Source organism: Capsicum annuum, chromosome 5 (assembly GCF_002878395.1).
Source record: "Capsicum annuum cultivar UCD-10X-F1 chromosome 5, UCD10Xv1.1, whole genome shotgun sequence".
Classification (NCBI taxonomy): domain Eukaryota; kingdom Viridiplantae; phylum Streptophyta; class Magnoliopsida; order Solanales; family Solanaceae; genus Capsicum; species Capsicum annuum.
Window position 1 is genome coordinate 40,862,173 of NC_061115.1, and position 22,389 is coordinate 40,884,561.

Genomic DNA, 22,389 nt, shown 5'->3' on the forward strand with positions numbered 1-22,389 from the left:
TCATATGGGGCTCTTTACGAGTCACAACCAAATAATATGACTCTTGAGCAGGATTTATAAGGACATAGAACTCATATCACTTTTAGGTAATTGGTCTTTGGAGTCATTATGACTCTGAGAATGAGTTGTAGTCAATGACTATCACTCACCACCTTGAGTTGAAATGACTAGAGACCCAAGTATAGTTCTAGTTTTTGTAAAGGGAGTTTATGACACATAAGCTAGGGTTACGAGTCTTGAACCAGGCTAACATTTCAAGTGTCTGGGTAACCGGGTCTGCGCCAATTGGTTTAAATAGGGAAATTCAAGTCAAACTATGCATTTACCCATTTTGAACACCGGTGACTCCCTTTACTCACATAGAATACTCTCAAAATGCCTAAAACACACTCCACAAGTCATCCCAATCATCAAATCCTAAGAATTTAAAGTCTCAACTAAAGTATCTCTCAAGAGCATTAGGGTTCAACTTCTATAAAAAATGCCTTCTTTTTAAGGATCCAAAGTTCCAAGTCAAGTAAGTGTATGGTTTAAATGCTTTAATTCTTACAATTAATGCTAAAAAATGCCAAATACTAACTTAGGTTCCTTGTTAATTTGTGTGTGCTTAAAGCTAAAATCCTAGTGTTCTTGAAGATAGAAATTGAAATCGGGTGTAACTTAAATTTTTGCACCTAAAATCGTAATGTTGAGATGTACTAGGAGTTGTGTGCATCTAGCAGAAATATGAGAATTTATATTATTGTGATAGGATTGAGTATTGGAACCATCTAAGTCTAAAACCCCATATTACTGTGGATACATGACCCTTAACAACTTGTAAAAACACTTAAAGAGTCATTACGAGACTCGTAACCACTGATAACATGGATGATTAGAAGAGTATGGGTTCTGGTATCACTACAACTCAACTAAATAAGTCGTATTCAATCCCTACGACTCATAGTCAAGATTCATAATGACTAGGGAATATAAAATGTTCTAGTTAGCATACGAGTGTTTATAATGAGTCATAGCTTAACCTTACAAATAGTTTGGAGGACTCATAATCTAACTAGCAACTACTGACCTGATATTTTTCTACATTACGTCTCCTTCAAAAAAGTCATACCCAGTGGTTATGACTCGTACCCGTTAGTCACATAGAGGCCAATACATGTACACTGACACCAAACTTTGTCGTTTTTCCTTTCTCTTCTTAAAATGCACTAATTGGTCCTATGAAAATAGATACTCATGGCTCTAAAGGGTGATTCATCCTCAAAGCAAATATCAAAGAAGAACACAAAGAAGAAACCTATCCCAAAGTCTGATTACCAGCTGACAAAATAAGGACATCGATGAGTCAAGCGGTGGCCTCAAAGAATACCCAGTAAAAGGATAGGTAAAGCTAGAGGAGAAACTATCACAAGGCAAGAAAACTATTGTGGAGGAAGCCATACCTCCAAGGAAGGTACCAGGAATAAAATATCTCATCACTTCCCCACTATATTTACCATCATCTTCTAATAAGGAAAATGATAATGATGATGAAGAGGAATAAAGTAATGATGATGCAGGTGAGGAAGAGTCATGATCCTATGATAAGAAATTGAGAGCGCGAGTGAGGAGCATGTTACTCCCATTGATGTCCAACCACCACTACCACCACCTTAAATTTCATTATCTATCAAACCTGCTCCGGTACCAATCGTTGAATGATAGGGGTATCTCAAAATGTAGGATACATATAATGAGTGAATATAAGTAAACACAACCATGGGAAAAACAAAGAGGGGGATATATTTGGAGAGAAGGTTGACTGCAACTAGCATGTCTAAGATACCTGAGTTCGAGGCCCAATTTTAGTAATACCATTTTTAGTGGATGATCTCCTAGAAAATTCAGTCCCATAGTAGTACGGAGTTCTATGAAGCTTACAAAGGGGAGATGAAGAGACAATACCCATAAGGAAACTTATGGTAGAGCGGTGATGCAATTACTTTGTTGACTATTAGAGGAGTTCGGGTGAACATCTCCTCGAGGACTATTTCAAGAATCTTGCATAGACTGATTTTCAAACACTGATGAATACAGTTAAAATTGATTAGCCAATGGATAAAATATGAAAAATAACAAGGAAACAAATGGATATTGTAGATAAGATGATGTATTTCCGATGGATGGTTAGTATTATTATTGCAAATGGAGAAGAAGCTAGTTGGGTAGTTGGTGGTCCGAGAGAGAATTCACAGTAGATTACCAAGACCACTTTGAACTTAGAGGAAAAGGCATGGTGGACTCTTTCTTGACATATTTTTTGTCCCACAACTAGGTATAATATACTTAGGCAAGTTTGTGCAACATTAATAGCTGGACTCATAGCTGGGTATGAGTTTGATTTTGCTTAGTTCTTTACTAGAGAGATACGTGACTGAAAAGTGGGTACTGATATGTTTTTCGCATTCCCATTTTTTTCAAATCAAATATTATTGGAGGCGGGAGTGACATAACTCCCGAATGTAGATCAGTATATTAAGCTGAAGAACACTACTGGCTTGGGGTTGATTTGGGATACAGTGAATCCCATGTCAAAATAGGCTAAACAAGGAGCAGTATTGCTAGCTGAGGCTCTTTGAAATAGAGATGTGAGTACCAAGGCTGCTGGATTTACTGATGTAGATGACACTCTTGTTGAGGTTGGGCCGCCTGAGACCCATCCTTCTGATACAACTAGTACATCCAGTATTCCTACTCCCCCACAGACTGTAGAACCATATCCATCCACACCTAGATCAGTTTGACAAGCTATGTAGTCATTTTGTTGGCATTATAGAATGAGGTGATAAAAAGATTTAGCATTGTGAAAATGAAGGTGTGGTTGATGAAGTAGACACATAAAGCCCTGGGTTGATAAGAGACTTGAAAAGCAAAGCAGGAGCATACAAAAGAGGTTGGATGGTTTTGAGCTGAGGATCACTCATCTGCTTCAAGGTGTTCAATACCCTGACATAGCGAGATTTAAGGCTGAGGTAATCGAGCTGCAAAAGTTTTTTAATGATTATATGCGCGATCAATTTTCTCAATGCCTATTATTATGGAGATCTAGCCAGAGGAATAGGTTAAAAAATCTGGGGCATTGATGAGGCGACCTTAAGAGCTGATGATAAAGGTAATAAGAAAAAAGAGGAAAATAAGAACAACCAAAGGGAGGATGTAGAGATAGCGGTGCGTGAGAGCATCCAGAGTGAGTAGGACTGGTAAGTGAGGGTCCAGGAGAAGAATAGCGGTGTCGATAGTTTAAGATCGGTCATGGATATAGAAAAGGGCAGTGATACAACCCTGAAGCCTGATATATAACTCAGTGCACCGTCCACAACTAGTGCCATGATTTTTTAGAATATATCGATAGTTGATGGGACCACTTTTGAAGAGAGTGAGGCCTGATCTGAGGGTCCACATATTGATCCAGTATGAGCTAGTGCCTAAGGCACATAGGTATGTCCTCGATACCTGTTAACATTGCTATATTCGCTAGGGAATGTGAATAGGATTTAGTTGAGGGAGGGGATGTACCACAATCGCCACAGGTTATGCTTGCCGTGATTCAAAAACCGTAGGCCATAATTTGAATAATGAACCATTATGTTTTGTGTTGTTGTATTTTTGTATGCTGTTTAACTAAGAAAATGGTGCATAATTTATGTTTTTGTTAAAAACAAAATTGATACCCTTCTTGAAATTTTTGTGATAAACTGCGTGACCTGTGTGTGTACGCGAATGATGAGGATCCCTTATTGGCATTAGAATTAGAGATGAGATAATTATAGCATATATGTGTATGAACTAGATAGGTACTAACAATGTGACCTTGTACAGTGTGAGTGTAAGGCGTTACTTAGTTCCCAGTGTGTACGAAGTTCAGAACTTGCCCAGTTGCCTTTACCTAGATTGTAGGACGTCGGTTAGGAGATGATCATAGGCCATTTTTTGTGAATAGTCCACTCAATCCGAAAATTTCAAACCAAATGAAGTATGAATCCTTTGATCCATCATTTGAGCCTATTGGCCTATTTTAGTTGTTTACACCAATTTCACCTTTTGATTTGACTACAATGAACCTGTTTTGGCCTTGGTCCTCCTTGGACACTGTGCACCTCAACTCAGACAAATTGCCTAAGTTGAGGGTGGTTACTATAAGGGTGCGTAAGGAAAAACAAGTATGAAGAAAGAGGTGTAGATAGAAAAATAAATAAAGGTAGGTGTGGTATAAAATGAAAGAAAAAAATAGCAAAAGAAAAAGAAAATTAAAGAAAAAATAAAAGAAAATAAAAAGAAAAAAAGAAACGCACCCGACCCAAAAATAGGCATGAAAAAGAATAAAAAAGGAGAGACAAGGGCAGATTAAATAGAAAGATGGTAGAAAAAAGTAGACCCTTAGGATAACATATTGCCAAGGAGGTTAATTCACTTAAAAGTTCCCAAATATACCATATCTATTGCCAAGCCTACGGTACAAGCCTAACAAAGTCCTATAGTGATCCTAGCCTGATCGTTTGAAGATGTAGGTAAAGAGCATAAGAGCAAGCCTATGGCATTCTGTGTACACTGATTTGAATTTCTTTGTGAGTATGAGCGTCTCTAGACTATCTCGAGAATAATAGGATGAATCAAATTAAGTGATAGGGACATTTTTGACTGTGAAGGTGCATGGGTTACAATGTCAGGTTACATACCTGTTCCGGGTAGTGTATATTACTTAGGCCTAGTTTTTTGTTGCTAATATAATGCCTTTACTGGATTCTTGTGGGTCATACTGTTGTACAAAATCATAATACACAATGACACTTTGAAAAATGAAATAGAAGGGTGGAAAATTTGTTGTGATGATTGATAAGTGACTGCCAAATATATCACCGATTTTTAATAGTTAAGCATCGTGTGTTGTGGGTAGTGATTTTGTGTTTTGCCTGAGGACATGAAAAAGATCTAAGTTGAGGGTTTTAATGTTCCTTGGAAAGATGGCATATTCAATGCTTAAAATAAGGAATTTATGCTTGGACTTAGGTTATTTTAGTAGATATGATATCATTGAGATGTTAGGTTCGTATTCAATTAGAGACATTGGATTTTATTCTTTCATAATTGTGCAATTAATTATATGCCTTCTTTAGTGAGTATCATGGATTGTTGCATAAGTATGAGTGGCTAAATTTCTTGACTAGGATTATGGGAACCCTAGTGGTTGGCTACGTAAGGGAAGTGGGAGGTTTATCTATTTTACTAGATTTGCGTGTATTGAAATCTTCTTCATATTAATTGTATCCTAGTACTGCAGAAGCTTGGGAGTTTCTTGTAATCAAGAACATCCTCAGAAGGGAGTTTAAGAGTGGGAAAAGGAGGTTACAAAAGTGATTCGAGGCTATCAACACTTACCTAATCAACTCGAGACTGAAAAGGTGAGATTCGTACTAAGGTTATAGACAAAGAATAGAAAGGTAATACCCTGAAAATCACAAGGTAGAGGGTGAGATCTATCAACACGTTCATAAGATGGTTGATAGTACATAACTTATCAACTTTGCATGCAAAGTAGTAGGATAGGTGGTTCGACCATGAGAATCCAATATAGTTGTGAATCCAGGAGAAACACAGTCCTAGTGTTCGTCTTCCATTATTTGCAAACTCAAGCATTCAAATTCGCTACTTGTTACTGTTGACTTTAAATTTTCCCTTATTTACTTTTCTGCACTGCTCGTGAATTTTGTCAAGTTTGCGATACTTTTCATCATATTCCCTATGGGTTCGACTCCAACTTGAGTTGGGTTACTATATTTGGCATCGACCACATCATACTTCTTTAGAGGTTAGTTTTGGGCGACATCACCTATACCAAATAATTGTTTATATATTCAATGATATTAGATGTCATCATCTTACCTCTGTTTACTGCTGCATGAGCTCTTGACCATTATCCATAAGCAGCATCATATAGGTAATCCGTTACCCTCTGACCTCCCTTACATACCTTGGTCATAGGGCACTCAAAATCCTTTTTCAATAGAATAGTACAAGCCATTATTTTGTTCTTGCTATTCTAAAAGTTGGTGCAAATATTCTTCCAAAGATGACAAATTCATATAAGATAAGGAACATTAGGATACATAATTCTTATACTTTTGATGATACTTTCATTGTGATTCAATACAAAACACATCTTGTCACATTCTATAAGTGCACATCTAAACTGCTGAAAAATTATGTCCATGAACAATCATTCTATGTACCTACAACCTCATACATTATTGAAAAAATACAATCTAAATCTGAAAACATCATAGTTTTGAAGTACGATGTAAGTAACTATTTTAATGTATAAGTAAAACATACATAATGTTATGAAATATTTTGGAAACAAATCATTAAAACAATAACAATTGTAGTACCTGCACCATCGAGAGTGTTTGCCGAAAGAAAAGTTCCTTTGTATGGTCCACTCAAATGATCTGCAACCAAGACTAAAAGTCTACAAAAACTCAAATACACTTATCATTGGATGTAAGAAAATAAACAAAAGCATGAACTCTTTTTTTGCTGACTTGTGTAACTTAATGTGAGATGGTGAACCCTTAAGCATCTCTATGCACACTTCTTAGATCGTATGCCTTCATATAATTAATATCTACCCCATAAAAACTTTTATTTCTTCAATTATATCTCCCGATGTGTGTATTATCTTCTGATTAAATAACTTTGATGCTGTAAAGTCACTAACAAAAGTTGTTATATCTTACATATATTTTACAACCTTATCACTCATTCAACATGTATGTTCATTAATACACTTCCAAATCATAAAATCTTTCATTTATTCAGACTAGATGCCTTCATAATATAATTACAATATTCATTATTATAGTACATGACATAGCTGAAAAAGAAAATTACTTTCAACATTAATTACAACAGATTATACTAAAACAAATTCTAGTATGCAGAGTATAGCATGATAACATATAATATATCAAAACAATTAACTCATTTTTAGTAGGAACATGATAACATGTAATGTATCAGAACAACAATAATATGCATGTGTAATCTATTTAAGGATAGTGCACCTATAAAAAATTTCAAGAATAATTTATCAGACATACGGTCGACATAAATCATGATGTATGTCCACTATAAATAAATAGTAATGTATCCTTTTAAGATAATGAATATTTATCTGTTTAAAATAAAGTAAGAATTTCTCATCTACACTTTTAAGTTTTAATCACACCTCTCTTTGTAAGATCGCTTAGCTCTAAAGTTAAAGCAATGCTCTAAGGCATATTTCGTCATTACATATACAAGAGTCATTTTATCCTTATAAAACTATTTTTCTTTCACTTATTTACTTTCGCTATCACTAATGAACTTTTAAACTTCAAATTCAAGTACATATAAGGAGTACTCATTTGGTGAGTCAACAGAAATATATAAAACATTCAATTCCATTCCTTCTGCACAAACTACATCTCCAGCTTCTCTATGGAACATTAATGCTTCCGTTGGTTTATCCGTTATCGTTAAACACAAAGAATACATCGTGAATTTTGGAACACTTTTCTTCAAATAAATATAAAGCTTCACTCCATTATCATTCTTTAGCATCATTGGTGATGAATTATTTTAAACAACGTATCGAACATCAATTTTTTTCTTAGATTTCTCAATATTTAATTTTTTTGCAATTACCGAAATCAACCTCAATTATGAAATACTTTCTGCAACAACAATTTCAACACTTTTGTTTCATTCATATTGTATATTGAATTGCTAGACACTGAAATAGCTCAACAAAATTGCAATGTTTACCTTTTATCTAGATTAAACAAACACAAAAACTCAGAGCTTGAAAAAATTGGGAATTTTTGCTCGATAAAATTAATAGTGTTTGATCGACTACCTTGATTTGGTGATTTAAACTTTGAATTTCAAAAGATGTTACTGAATTTAATGAATTCAATAGATAAACCATAATCATTATGGAATTAATTGCATTCTTAATTAAAGGGAACGAACATTATTTTTTATATATCGGTAAATAGTTAGTACTTATGTATAGTTTAGTTATGTATCTCGAGTATTTATTATGTATCTGTAGTCTCAAAATTTGGGATTTGGTGTAATTATTAAAAGATTCGGGAGAGAGGATAATTATGAAGCAAAATCTTGAAATTTATGTTGTTTATACTTAATAGTATGGTTCAAAAATTCCCTTGTTGTTAATAGTTTGACCAAAAATGCTTCTATTGTTATTCAATTGGGTCAAAATGTTTTCTTTTTTAAAACATTTTCCTGATATAAGAATTACGTCTAAAGAACTCTTTTCTTGTTTCTTTTCTTTTAAAATCTCTTTAGATAACCAAAAAGGGGAAGTAAATTTTTTGACCTTTCATAATGTTGTTAAATAAGTTGAAATAGAATAATATCGTATACTTTTTTTAACTGCCAACATAGGTCATATATATAAAATCTTAATAACCCATCTTTAATTTTTATCAGATAATGATAAGAATTTTTTTTTAATAAAATAAAAATATTTGTATGTCCTTATATTTTTCGAATTAAAGAAGAATAAGCATTTATTCAAACTGTACCATATTAGATTGATTATATTTTTAATAGATAAATTTGATACCTCTATAATTTTTTTAAAATAATCTAATTGTATAGTAATAATTTTCACTCCGTTAGTATATAATCCAAAAGCTCTATCTAACACAATGCTACTGTCTCTGTTAGGGAAACCTAAACCAATAAAAATTAGAATGAAAAAAAGAGGTGCAACTGATTTTGGTCTTTCAATTGAATTAAGGATTTCATATATTTTGGTTTGATATAGGGTAACAATTAATCACTTTGTCCACTCTAACTCTATAACATTGAGACTGAACTTTCAATGGTAAACCTAAGAAGATTTTGGTAAAGAAGCACTCCTAAACAGATTACAACAATGGAAAAGGAGGGAGAATCCAAGAGAGAGTATTATTAAGATTTGAATAGTACCAAATTTGACTTTCAATTGATTAGATATGTATGCTAGTTCCCCCTTTAGCAATATTAACTGCTTTTCCTAACTAATCCTTAACGACTTTAACTAACTAATTGTAATGACTAAAGTGCCCTTCTAATAATTCTAGTATGTAATAATACTCCCCCACCAAAGAATTCCTTGACCTCAAGAACTAAAATCAGGAAACTGTTGTTGGAGAGAAGTGGCATTCATCCATGTACTATATTTTGGAGGGCAACTGAACTATTTAACCTAGTGTTGTGTTGAGCTAAGTCAACCTTTGGAAATAGAATTGGTTTCTAAAATAGCCTCTGGCTTAAAGACCAGATAATCCTGAGGGGACAAAGTCATAGGAAAATCAAGCACAACAAAGTGATCACCAACATGTAACTTCAACTGAGATACATAGAAGGTATGATGGATGTTGGCATGAGGGTGTAAGTCAAGTTGATATATTGTTGTCCCAATTTTCTTAAGAACTTTGAAGGGACCAAAATATTTTATGCTAAACTTATCATAAGAAAGACTTTTGAGCGATATTTTTCTATCAGTTTGTAGCTTCACAAACACCAAATCCCTTATAACAAAAAATCTAGGAGTTTTGTGTTTATCTGCTTGAGCTTTCAATCTAGACTGAGCCAACAATAGATGGTGTCTGAGTAGTTTGAGAGTACTTTCCCTAGCTTGTAGGAATTTATCGACCTCATTTCTTAAAGATTTGTGTAACATATATGACAAATGATTAGGGGAAGGTTTCCCATACACCACCTCAAAAGGTGTCATCTTGATAGAGGACTGGTTTGTGGTGTTAGACCACCACTCAGTTAATAAAAACCAGTGTACCTACTCTTTTGGATGATCATTAAACATGCACCTCAAGTAGATTTCAACAAACTTATTTAAAACCTCAGTCTATCAATGAAATTGAGGATGGCAGGCTAAAAATACTACAATTTAACCCCTTATGTTGTAAAAATAAGGCTTTCCAATATTTTCTCAAAAATGGTATCCTTATTACTCACTATGGTTTAAGGCAGCCAATGCAACTTTTAAATGTTATCCAAGAAAATGTGAACAACCATTGAAGTAGTATATGGGTTAACAAGATTGATGAAGTGACCACATTTTCTTAATCTATCCACCACAACCAAAATGACAGACTAGTTGTGGGACTTAGGCAATCCTTTAATGAATCAAGAAAAATGTTTGCCAAATATTCTCAAGGATAAAGAAGGGATGTAAGAGGTCGGGATAATTCACATTCTCAACCTTGCACCTCTAGTAAACCACATACTTTATCACCAATTGGTAAACCTCTTCTTTGAGTTTCTTTTATTAACTGAACAATGTAGAATTTATCCCTAAATGGCCTATACCAGTACTACTATGAAGATAATGAAACATATCTTACCTCAAGGAGGGTTCAGAACCAACCATAATTTTCCCTTTCTGTATAGGACTCCATCTTTTAACATATAAAAGGTTTTGGCAAAGACATCACTGGCAATTATTTAATGAGGTTCAACAACTTTGCATCCCCTTCATAGGAAGTTTTAACACTAATAAGAAAATTACAGGGTACAATATATAGGGTCAACATTTGGTGATCAAATGATTTAGGCATCTAGAGAGGACCTCAACCACTAAATTATCTTTCCATTTATTGTAAACAATATTGTAATCATAGCACATCAGTTTAGCCAACCACTTTTGCTGGTAAGGGGTGGAAATCCTTTGATCTAAAAGGTATATGAGTGATTGATGATAGTTTTAATAAGAAAATGTCCTCCAATCAAATAAGGCCTATATTTATCCACAACAGACACAATGACTAATATCTCCTTTTTATAAAAAGAGAGAGTTGAGTGTGTAGAGTCTAGAGCCTTACTCATATAAGCTAAAGGATGACTAGATTGCTTCAAAACATCCCCTGTCCCATTCCTGTAAGCATTCATCTCTATGAAAAACTCTTGGGAGATATCTAGTAGAGCTAAGATAGGAGTTGTGCTCATAGCCACCTTGAGTTCATCAAATGTTGTAGCTGTTGCCTTAGACCATTCTTGTATATCTTTCTTAAGTAAGTCAGTTAGTGGTCTAACAATCAATCTATACACTTGTACAAATATTCTATAGTACTCTGTGCATTCCAAAAATCCTTAAAATTTTTGAATGTGGTAGAAATAGGCTACTCCATCCTAGCCTTGATTATTTAGGGTTAGAAATCACTCCCTGTTGAGTAATGATATGGCCTAAATATTCAAATTCTATCTTCCCTAAATAATACTTGCTAAGTTTCACAAATAGATAGTGTTAAGTCAACACATCAAAGGCATACTGCACATTTTTCAAATGATCCTCCAAAGATGAACTATAAATCAAGATATCATCAATAGATACTGGTATAAAATTCTTTAAGTAATCACAAAATATGGTACTCATCAAACTCTGGATGGTTGAGGGTGTATTGGTTAAGACAAATGACATCACCACAAACTCATAATGTCTATTGTGTGTTCCAAAGGTAGTATTCTCAGTATCCTTCTCTACTATCCTTATTTGATGGTACCCCAACTTCAAGTCTAATTTTGAAAATACTTTTGACTCTTTTAATTTATCTAGAAGTTCTTCTATCACTAGTATAAGGTATTTGTTCTTCACAGTACCCTCATTGAGTTTTTTTATAGTTAATAGAAAGCCTCCATATGCTATCATTTTATTAACCATTACAATAGAAGAATAAAAAAAGGCTTGCTCTCGACCTAATTACCCCTGAATCCAGTATGTCATTCACTATTCTTTCAATCTAATCATATTGACTAGTTGCATACCTATAATGTCTCATATATGTTGAAGGAGTACCTTTTTAGCACAATATTATGGTTATGAGCCTTGTACGGTGGAAATTATTTGGGTATTACAAATAATAGAGCATACTATTATAGAAGTTTTTGCGTATATATAGGGACCTGCTTTAATTGATCTTTATGTAACACCCTAAATTTTTGCCTATGAAGTTTTTAAGTTTTAAGCTCACTATCCAAGCTATGACTGGAACCTTGTGAGTTATAAAGTGTGGCCACAAGTCATAGGGATGGGGAACTTTTGAGAAAACTAGTGGAGTAGCCAATATTTCTGTCTTGAGCATGACTAGGACCCTGCAAACCATAAGGTCAAATCACGAGTCGTAGGGTGTGACTCATGAACAAACTAGTGAAGGCTGCCTTGAGACACTGCCCAGATTATGAGTCTAGGCAATGACTTGTACCCAGTCATCATGAGTCATGACATGACCTGTAACAACTGGCGACCAATTTCCTACACTTTTAATTGAGAGTACTTTGGTCATTTCCATCTTTCCCCAATTATATCCCACAAAATAAAACACTCTAAGGGATCCTATAAACCCTCATTACCCAACCAATTACACTTCTCTCTTCTCTCAAAATCCTAGTCAAGAACAATTAGGGATTTTTAAGAGATTTGTCATCTAGGGCTCAAAGGGTGATTTTCTCTTCAAAATTCTTGGTGTAACAAGCATGTATCTCTTTCTCTAAACTTGTCTTTTAACTATGACATACAATGGCTTGATATTTCTATGGTTTTAATATTTGGTTTTAAATAAAGGGTTGAGGGTTTTGTATGGTTATTTCTTAAAGGTTTTTACAATGGTTATTATGGATTATTCATGCTTTCAATGAATTATTTGTGAATTCATTGTGGTTAATGGGTTTGGGTAATGGAATGGGGGTCATGAATTCCCCCGAGTAAATAGATTGTTCATCTTAGAATTGGTAATCACCTCAACCCACTTGGAAATTGGCTTGAAATATGGTTTACCAACTTTTATAAGCTAATGCATTACATAAAAGGTTAAAGGACTATAAATGTATTTAAAAGGCCCTATATGCCATATTATGATCTTAAATTGGAGCTTGGGGGTTGTGGATTCCCCCAAGTTGGTGGATAATTTGAATGGCATGGTAGAATTAACTTGCAAGTTTAATATGTATAACAATACCAATAGTGAATACTTTGATGAATTTTTTATGTTTAATGGATGGGTTATGTTTATCTATTTTAATTGGTCTTAAACGGGGTTGTATAACCCAATAATGGAAGGTGAAGGTCCCCGAGGACTGATATTGGAAACCACATTTATTGGCATGGGGGTCTTTATGAACGTGTGCATAGTTCACACTATTTATACATATGGGATGGATAGGGTATGATTTCCTCCATGGAATTTCCTCAAATTTCTCCAGTTCGTACGGTTAACACACACTGGGGCCCTTCCGATGGGGGGAACCATAATCATATAGACCATATGTATTTTTAGAATGGTTAGTTAATAGTTTTAAAGTTTATGATTAAAACACTATTCCCAACCCCTAACATTATGTATATATGTATATTTGTATGTGTGTGAACATCCAAATTGAGTTTGGATTGGAATTGAAATGATATTACTTTATCCCTTATCTTGAGTTATATGCTAGAGCTCATTCCTATAACCATCCTAGGACTCTATATTATTTCATAATTTAGGGTCCAAAGATCCTTATTTTACACCTATGCATTATTATGTGATCTGGTTGATCTACGGTAAAACGGTGAGCTTCCATCCTTCAGAAAGCTTGGGATTAATTTTCTACCAGATACCCGACCTATCTATATCCATTTATATAGAATAGCCTTGGCTGAGTTCAAAGAACTAAAGAGAAGTTAAAGGATCTTCTTGATAAGGGTTTCATCTATCCTAGTGTTTTTCCGTGGGGTTCCTAATTTCTTTTGTACATAAGAAAGATGGGTCTCTTTAGATGTGCATAGATTATCAATAATTGAATAAGGTTATGGTAAAGAAGAAACATTATCTCCGTGAATTGGTGACCTTTTTGGCCAGCTTTAGGGTGCTAGATGTTTCTCTAAGATTAATCTTTGATTGGGTTATCATAAGTTGAATATTAGGGAGGTAGATATCCCTAAGACTGCTTTCTGTACCTGATAGGATCACTATGAGTTTTTGCTCATGTCCTTTAATTTGACTAATACTTTGACTACATTTATGGATCTCATGAATCGAGCATTTAAAAAGTTTTTGGATTTGTTTATGATAGTATTGATGATATCTGTGTATAATCTAAGAGTGAAGAGAGTCATGCAAATCACCTCCGAGTAGTGTTGCAGATTTTTAAAGATCAACAATTGTATGCCAAGTTTTGAAGTGTGAGTTCTGGTTGAATGTTGTGACCTTTTTAGGTCATGCTATTTCCAATAAGGGGATCATATTAGATCCACAAAAAATGGAGGCAGTTAAGAAGTGGCCTACACCCACGACTCTAATTGATATTTGGAGCTTCTTGGGTTTAGCTAAGTATTATAGGATGTTTGTGGAGATCTTATCTTCTATTGCTGCTCCATTGACTAAGTTGACTTAGAAGAAGGTGAAGTTTCTATGGTCTGATGCTTGTGGGGTAGTTTTGAGCATTTGAAAGATAAATTGACTTCCACACCGATTTTGACCCTGCTATAGGGTATTCATGATTTAGTGGTTTACTATGATGTGTCTCGAGTGGGACTAGGTTGTGTATTGATGTAACATGGTAAGGTAGTAGCCTATTCTTCTAGACAACTTAAGGTTTATGAAAGGAATTATCAGACTCATGATTTAGAGTTGGTGGTTGTGCTATTTGCATTGAAGATTTAACATCACTACTTAGATGGAGTGCACGTTGATATCTATTCAGACCATAAGAGCTTACAATATATGTTCACCCAGAAGGACCTGAATCTCAGGAAAAAGAGATGGATGGAGTTGCTCAAGGACTATGATATGAGTCTTTAGTATCACCCAAGTAAAGCTAATGTGGTTTTTGATGCTTGATGTCGCCTAAAATATACCTCTACTAGAAGTATAAAGCAGTCGATTGCAAATATAATAACCCAATAACGTTGGGGTCGATCCCACAGGGAAAATATGAACAGTTGCAGGCCTTGATATAATCCACGAGCAGTACAATAAAATAAATGGAGGGGGGGATTTTGGTATCAGTAGTAAGTAGTAACCAACTCTTTTGTATTGTTTAGTTGAAATCAATATGAGAAGAATGCAAAGAAAGTGTTTCCCCTGGCTTGTCAACTATGTAAATTTCTCGTGTTCAACCTAATTATTCTAGTGTTCTGTATGCAAAACCTACAAGTTAGGTATTATCCAAAAGATAAATTTCACCTGTTGACTTGGTTATCCTCTCAGAGTGTCGCCTTATTGTCCCTTGTTCTAGCCTCAGTCATTCTTGGTTATCGTACACCTGTCTTAATTCTCCCTACCCAACCACAAAATTCTTGGTTATCGAATGGATAGGAATACAAGATATCTCAAGTGTCTATAGCTACTTGAGGCCAATTAATACAAAGGAGAATTAAGATACATGCAGAAACCCTAGAACAATTAAATCTCACAATTTCTTTACATAGCTAATCCGCCAGGGACCCACAACCCTAGCTGAGGAGATTAGCTGCTCATGTTTGTGCAAAAATACATAATTGTCAATGAAGAACACATAAAATCTATTGCACAAGATTAAGACGAATAAACTCCAATGTCTTTAATTGAATAAAACCTTAAATCTCAAGAAATAATGTAGAAGAAAGTAATTATGTGTAAAATAATTTCGCAATGCATAACCTAATTAAAGATAAACCCTAGGGTATTTATAGTATCTCAAAATAGTATAAAAATCCTAGTAAAAATTGGAAAGGTAAAGTTATGTTGGCAACCAGTACGACTTGGTCATTACTCATATCGTTAGGTTAGGAGTCATACCCTGCCTTATCGTAGCCATTCTAGTTCCTAATCTTCCCATGGCTTCAATTATCTGTTCATCTTAATACTTCAGCTTATGAGTCGTAACCACGTATATGACTTGAATTCTTCCTCCATATCCGCCTAGGACTTCAGTCTTTTTGGATCTTGAACACTGGTTGGGATACCACATCAAAATATAAGTCGTACTCAGACTTCTGACTCATTTTCTTCTGACACTTTAATTTCTGGATAGTAGCTTTGGTTCTGTTATGCTTACAACTTTAGCATACGACTCGTACCTTGTCTTATGGCTGGGCTACTTAAGTCGTATCTTTCTCATACTTAGTTTTTTGATTTGGCTTTTGGTTCTGTTCCTCATACGAACCAGCATACGAGTTGTATCAAATGATTACGACTCTCGAGCAGACTCGTATACTGATCAGAGTTGGTCTTATTTAGGTTTTTCTCCGCCTTTCGCTTAGATTATATTATAAACCTGTTTTACCTACAATTCACACAAAAGTGCATCATATCTAAGAAAACACCCTAAGTTCATGCATAAACTCATGGTTTTGAGCATTGAAAGTGTCGCGTATCCATGCCACATCAACACCCTCAACTCAGACTTTTGCATGTCCTCATGCAAACAAAACCAAATACCATTATCTACCCTTGAGCCGATGCTTAAAACATGAAGATCTCAAACAACTCATGGTAGTGATTTTGACTTAAATTTCAATTTTGTTGTTCCCCTCTTAATTTTTAATTTTTCACTTCAAATTTACATATAGAAATTCAGCACATGTGAGAACACGAAGGGATATGATGATGGCATTACATTAGTAATATCTACTCGGGAATAGATCTATTTTTGATCCATCAAATAATTTAGCAAATTAGCAGCATAACCCATGTGCACTCATATTCATAGAAATCTCGTTCTCTCATCATATGTATTAATCTTTTCTGGGATATAACAAACAACGCTCGCTCTCACAAAGAAGTATTACCGGTGTGCATAAAATTTCACAGGCTTTCCCTTATGCTTTTTTCCTAAACTTTTAGATAGTCATGGTAAGATCACTATAGGACTTTATTTGGGTTGTAACACAGGCTAGGGGATAGTAGGATATCTTGTGGAATTCTTGTAGTGACTATAACTCCTGGACACTACGTTTTTCATGGGGGTACTTTCCACTTCTTCATTTATTTTCATCCTTATATCTTTTTTCCTTTTAAGAGTATTCTAATCTGGTCAGATTTAGGATTTTCTTGTGTTTAACTTTCTTTTGCAATACTCAACTCTTTTCTTTCTCTTCATACTTGCACATTTTTTAGTTATTTTTCTTCTACCCCCTTTTTCATACGCATTTTCTCTTTCTCACCCTAAAATATAGCCACCCTGAAGATAAGCTATTAGCCCGAGTTGAGGTGCACAATATCCTTGAGAGGATCAGGGTCAAAAATAAATTTCATTTGGCTAAACGGGAATGTGATAGGTTTAAGAAGAAAAATTGGTGCATTAAGGCTCAAATATTTGGATCAAGGGGATTTTCTCATTCGGTTCAGGTATTTTAGGATTAAGTGGACTCGTACAATAAGGGCCTATGATCACTTCCTACCTAACTATCTTAGACCTTGGTAAAAGCAATCGGGCAAGTTCTAGATTTCAACACAACTGGGAACTCATTAAACTTTACACTCACTTGCATAGGGCTACATTACTAAGTACCAGCTGGCCAACTCTACACTTGGTCTCTCCCTACATATACTATCCCTAATCCTACTTTCATTCTCAGATACTCAACAGTTTCAACAAAATATACAAATCATGTCATTATTTAAACAAAATTTCAAGAGGATTTCAACTTTTTCAACTCTTTAACATAACTAACAATACTTTTCATAAGATCAGTTCAAAAACCATAACCATTAGCAGTGATTTAGCAATCACAACAATAAATCCAAACAGGAATTTATAAATACAAACCAAAATTTTAGAAATCCATAAGTATCATCCATAAAAACTATCATCAAAATTCAAAACTATCTATTGCCTTAGGCGCACTGATCTACTTCCTATTTTAGCTACCTGCCTCAAACCTACAAGTCATAACAGACTTTTAGCTTTAGCTATATCTATAAATTTTTGAAAATAGCTCCCAAATTTTTTTGGTACCCTACCCCCAACTTAAGAATATTACACTTTCCTTAGTGCTGCAAATATAAGGTAGATTGGGGAAAAAGAGTCGTACCTAGGCGCTCATGGCACCGGAGCATCAACTTATGTATGTGGACCCTCAGATCAAGTCCCACTCTCATCAGAAACTGTCCTAACTAGGATTGGATTAACAACAGGTAGGGGAGCATCATCGTCCCCCTCAGCATCAGGAGCTAGATCTCTAAATCTACCAGATCCGCTAGCCATCTCTTGGTCCTACCCATCCTGACTGCCACTGTATCTAGCTTTCTTAGCAGGTCTTACCTCTTTCTTCTTTTTTATTTCTCTTATTTCTTTCTCTTTCTTCCTCGGTCTGCATAATCTTCTTATTTATTGGGACTGCCCAAATATTCAACACCTTAACTGTGGTTTTCACAATCTCTATAATGGGCTCAAAAACCATCGTCCTCTTAAAAAACTCAGCAACTATACCCTTTATACTTGCAATCTCTGCTCAGATCTCAGTAATATCGAGCGTCTACCCACTACCTAAATATCGAGTGAGACCTGACTCAAATAAATCCAGGCGATTTTGCACATGCCTACCTTGTACCTTCAGTTGTTTCATCTAATTCTTTACACGACCTTCCATGTTGGTCACTTTCATAGCTAGTATAGCCAACAAGGTTACTACCTCTGTCCATACAGCTTGCGATATCATCATAACACCTGGAGGCATACCTCGTGGCCTAGGTATAACAACATAAATGGTGGTGGAGCACTAGAAGTACTTTCTCTATCTATTGGTGCATTCTAAGTCTGCGCACTTGTCTCGGTGACCTCAGCTGTAGAAACAACATCTGTTTGCTCTTCTTGAAGAAAATCTCCCACCATAACATCTGCTGACTACCTCATAGGCTGGGTTAGTTGGTTGGCTACATTACATATCATACCAATATAAAATATCCGGTGGGACTCCCTCATGACATAAATGCTTGGAATCTCCAATACCCCTGTAGACAAACATATCTGGGTGATCATGCAGGGGTATGCTAGTAATGCCTTCTGTTCAGCAAAAACCCTATCTCTCAATTCTCGAGCAAAAAACTCCCCAATTTTAAAATCATAGCCCAGTGTAAAATCAGCTATTATTACAACCTAAAATAGACTCCGTATATCATCACCTATAGTTGGACAAAGCCTGTGATAGGCTATAGTCCACCATGATTTACCCTCAAATGTGAGGGTACTCTTCTTGATTTGCTGTGAATCCCAAATACCACTTGTAACCCAACTGGAATGCCCTTTATGTGTATCAATTCTCTCAGCGATCCATCTAAATATCACCATCTTGTCATCCAGACCTAAAGTCCAGTTGGTGATCTTCCTCATTTCTACTATTCTGTAGTCCATTTTTGCTGTATTGGTTCAAACCTGATATGTTGCCCTATACAAAAACCTTCCTATCATTAGAGGAAATATATCCACCCGAACTCCTCAAATTATCAGTAAAAAATAATAATACCCCCCTTCCACAGCATGCCCTGTGGGTATTCTGTCATCAACTCACCTTTGTAGGAGACATAGAATTTGCAGACTACAATTCACTATATTTACCCAGTTATCTCATCATACAATCAAACCCATATCGTTTGAAGCATTCAGCAAACTCAGGTAACTCATCCATACCTGTAGTTATCATTCTCTTCTCCTTATATAATACTCTTTTAACCTTTCTATTTTCAAGCTGAGACAGGCCCATAGCAAATATCGCCAGCATACTGGGGTACCCCATCGTTCAACAATGGGCACTGGAGCAGGGGCTAATGCTAGTTGAGGGTCCTGACTAGCTATTAGGGGTACATCAACATCGGGACCATGAATTTCTTCTGCACTTTCCTCGACTAAACTAGACTCAGCCTCGTCACCATCATTATTAAGTGGTACTGGTGTATGTGGAGGGAAGACAGTGACATTCTTTTTTCTTGGTCCTTTCGATGGTGGAGTACTAGAATCTTAGGGACTACCTTTTTCCCCTTGGCTTTAGCTGCTGCTTTTACTTTTTGTGCAGTTTTCTTGGAAGATGTCCTGGTATACTCCTCACCACTACTTTCTATCCAGTTTACAGATTCACTAGTTTCTTCACTTTTCACTGACTTTTGTTTATTTCCTTTCTTTTCCAAAGTTTTGGATAAAGATGCATTCTTTAGAGGCATTTTTCTTGCAAATATGCTAAAGTTAGTAACTAAGAAAAGAAAAGAAAAGCAAACACAAAAATTAAAGTTCAATATATATTGATTCAGTTGGGTACGAGTGGTGTTTACCAGTCATAACTACTGGGTATGATTCATATACATGAGTCATAACCCAACTATCGTATCATCATTGTTAACTTACCAACTTACGACTTCTTCTCACCAATTGTACCGGCTGGTTACGACTTGTGACCAACAATTGTAAGCTGGTCAAAAACTTTTGTTCAATTTTATTTTCTTCCCAGGTGGATACGATTGATATGCATGATTCTTAAGGTATGGATACGACTTATAAGGTTAATTTGTATCTATTCCTGAACTTTGAATTTGTCAGAATTCGCTGTTGTTAATGGGTACGAGGCTTATTACAACTCCCATAACAGTGGTTATGAGTCATATGCAGTCTCGTATCCACTGCAACATAGAAGTACAACTCTCAAAGTTTGACTCCGATGAAATTCCTAATATAACTACTACTCCAATCAGCTATATCTAGTATTTCAAACACATAAGCACACAAAATATCAAGTATAAACCCTAGTTCATCCCTATTCCCTATTTTCAAAATCAAAATCCAAATATAGGGTACCATCAATTGTCATTTGAAGAAATTCTACTTAAACCAATTAATAATACCTCATACAACACTTTTAAACTTAAAGTATAGCCAAAATAGAATCAAGAACTTGTTATCGGTATTGTAGAGGATTCCGAATTTTGTCTAAAAAGCCTCAAATTCAAGTTGAAAATCACATAAAATCAAGAAATTGATGTTGTTGGTAGTTAGATTCAGTCAAAATAATTTAATCTTTAGGACTTGAGTTGAAAATTTGGTAGAAAATGGTGTGGATATGAGTGCGAAGCTTCGGGTGTCTTATTGGGTAAAAATTTTCTTGTTTATTTAAATTTTTGATCAGGTTAACCCAAGGGTTGACCTAGTAAGTCGGGGTACGAATTGTTTATACGATTCATACCCAGGATTATAGGTTATTTCCTTGACTTGTATCACCTGGGATTCTTACTGGGTTCTAGAGTGGGTACTACTCCAGGTCACAATCCTTAATAAGAGACTACGGGTAGTACCAAAATTCATAAGTATTCTAGAACTTAATTTTTGATTCTGATCCATCTTCCAGGTCCTTACGACTCTTACTCATAAGTCGTACCGTATAGATACGACTTGTGGAGAATTCGTATGATACCCTTTCTAACTTTTCTCTATTTTGGCTGCATTCTTTAAGTCTTGCACATTAAACAAATACATTACCCTATAATCAAAACAAGTACAAAAACATGGGTTGCCTTTCTCGGAATGCTTGATTTAACATCACAGCACGATATGGCTAAGTTGGATACTCATATTTTACCAACCAGCATCATGGGTTACCTCCCAAGCACGATGCAGTTTCCTTGATTACTCAGACTTTATCAAGGTCAATATCAGCTAGCTCCTTTACTTTTTCTATATTTCCCACCTTATGTTACACTCCATATTTTTCATGCGAATTATTGATTAGATTATTACCAAAATATTACCCTCCATCACTAATAATAGAAAGTGGCATACCAAATAGAGAAAAGATATTCTTTCTCACAAATACTGTGACACTCCTTGCTTCATTGTTAGAAAGTTCAATCGCTTTCACCCATAGCAGCTAGTATGTACTTCATGCCACATGAACTCACAAAAGTTCCCATGAAGTCTATGCCCCATACGTCAAACACTTTTGAATCTAAGATAGATATTATAGGTAGTTCATGTCTTCTGATAATTTTACCTTGTCGTTGACATTGATAACAGGTAGCAGCATAGTCATGAGCGTCGTCGTATATGGTCGGCTAATATTCTCCAAATTGTAGGATCTTATGAGCTATTCGGGCCCCTCCATGGTGACCCCAACTGCTGATGAGTGACTTGCCTCCAGTATGCTCATTATCTCCACCTCAGGTATGCACCTATGAATAATTCCATCTACATAAATTTTGAAATAATAAGGTTCATCCCAAAAAAAGATTCTTACCTCATGCATGAATTTCCTTATTTGCCGATATGAGAGATCTTTTGGGACTAGGTCACTTGCTACGTAATTCACATAATATGCAAACCATGGAATCAAACCATTTGAAG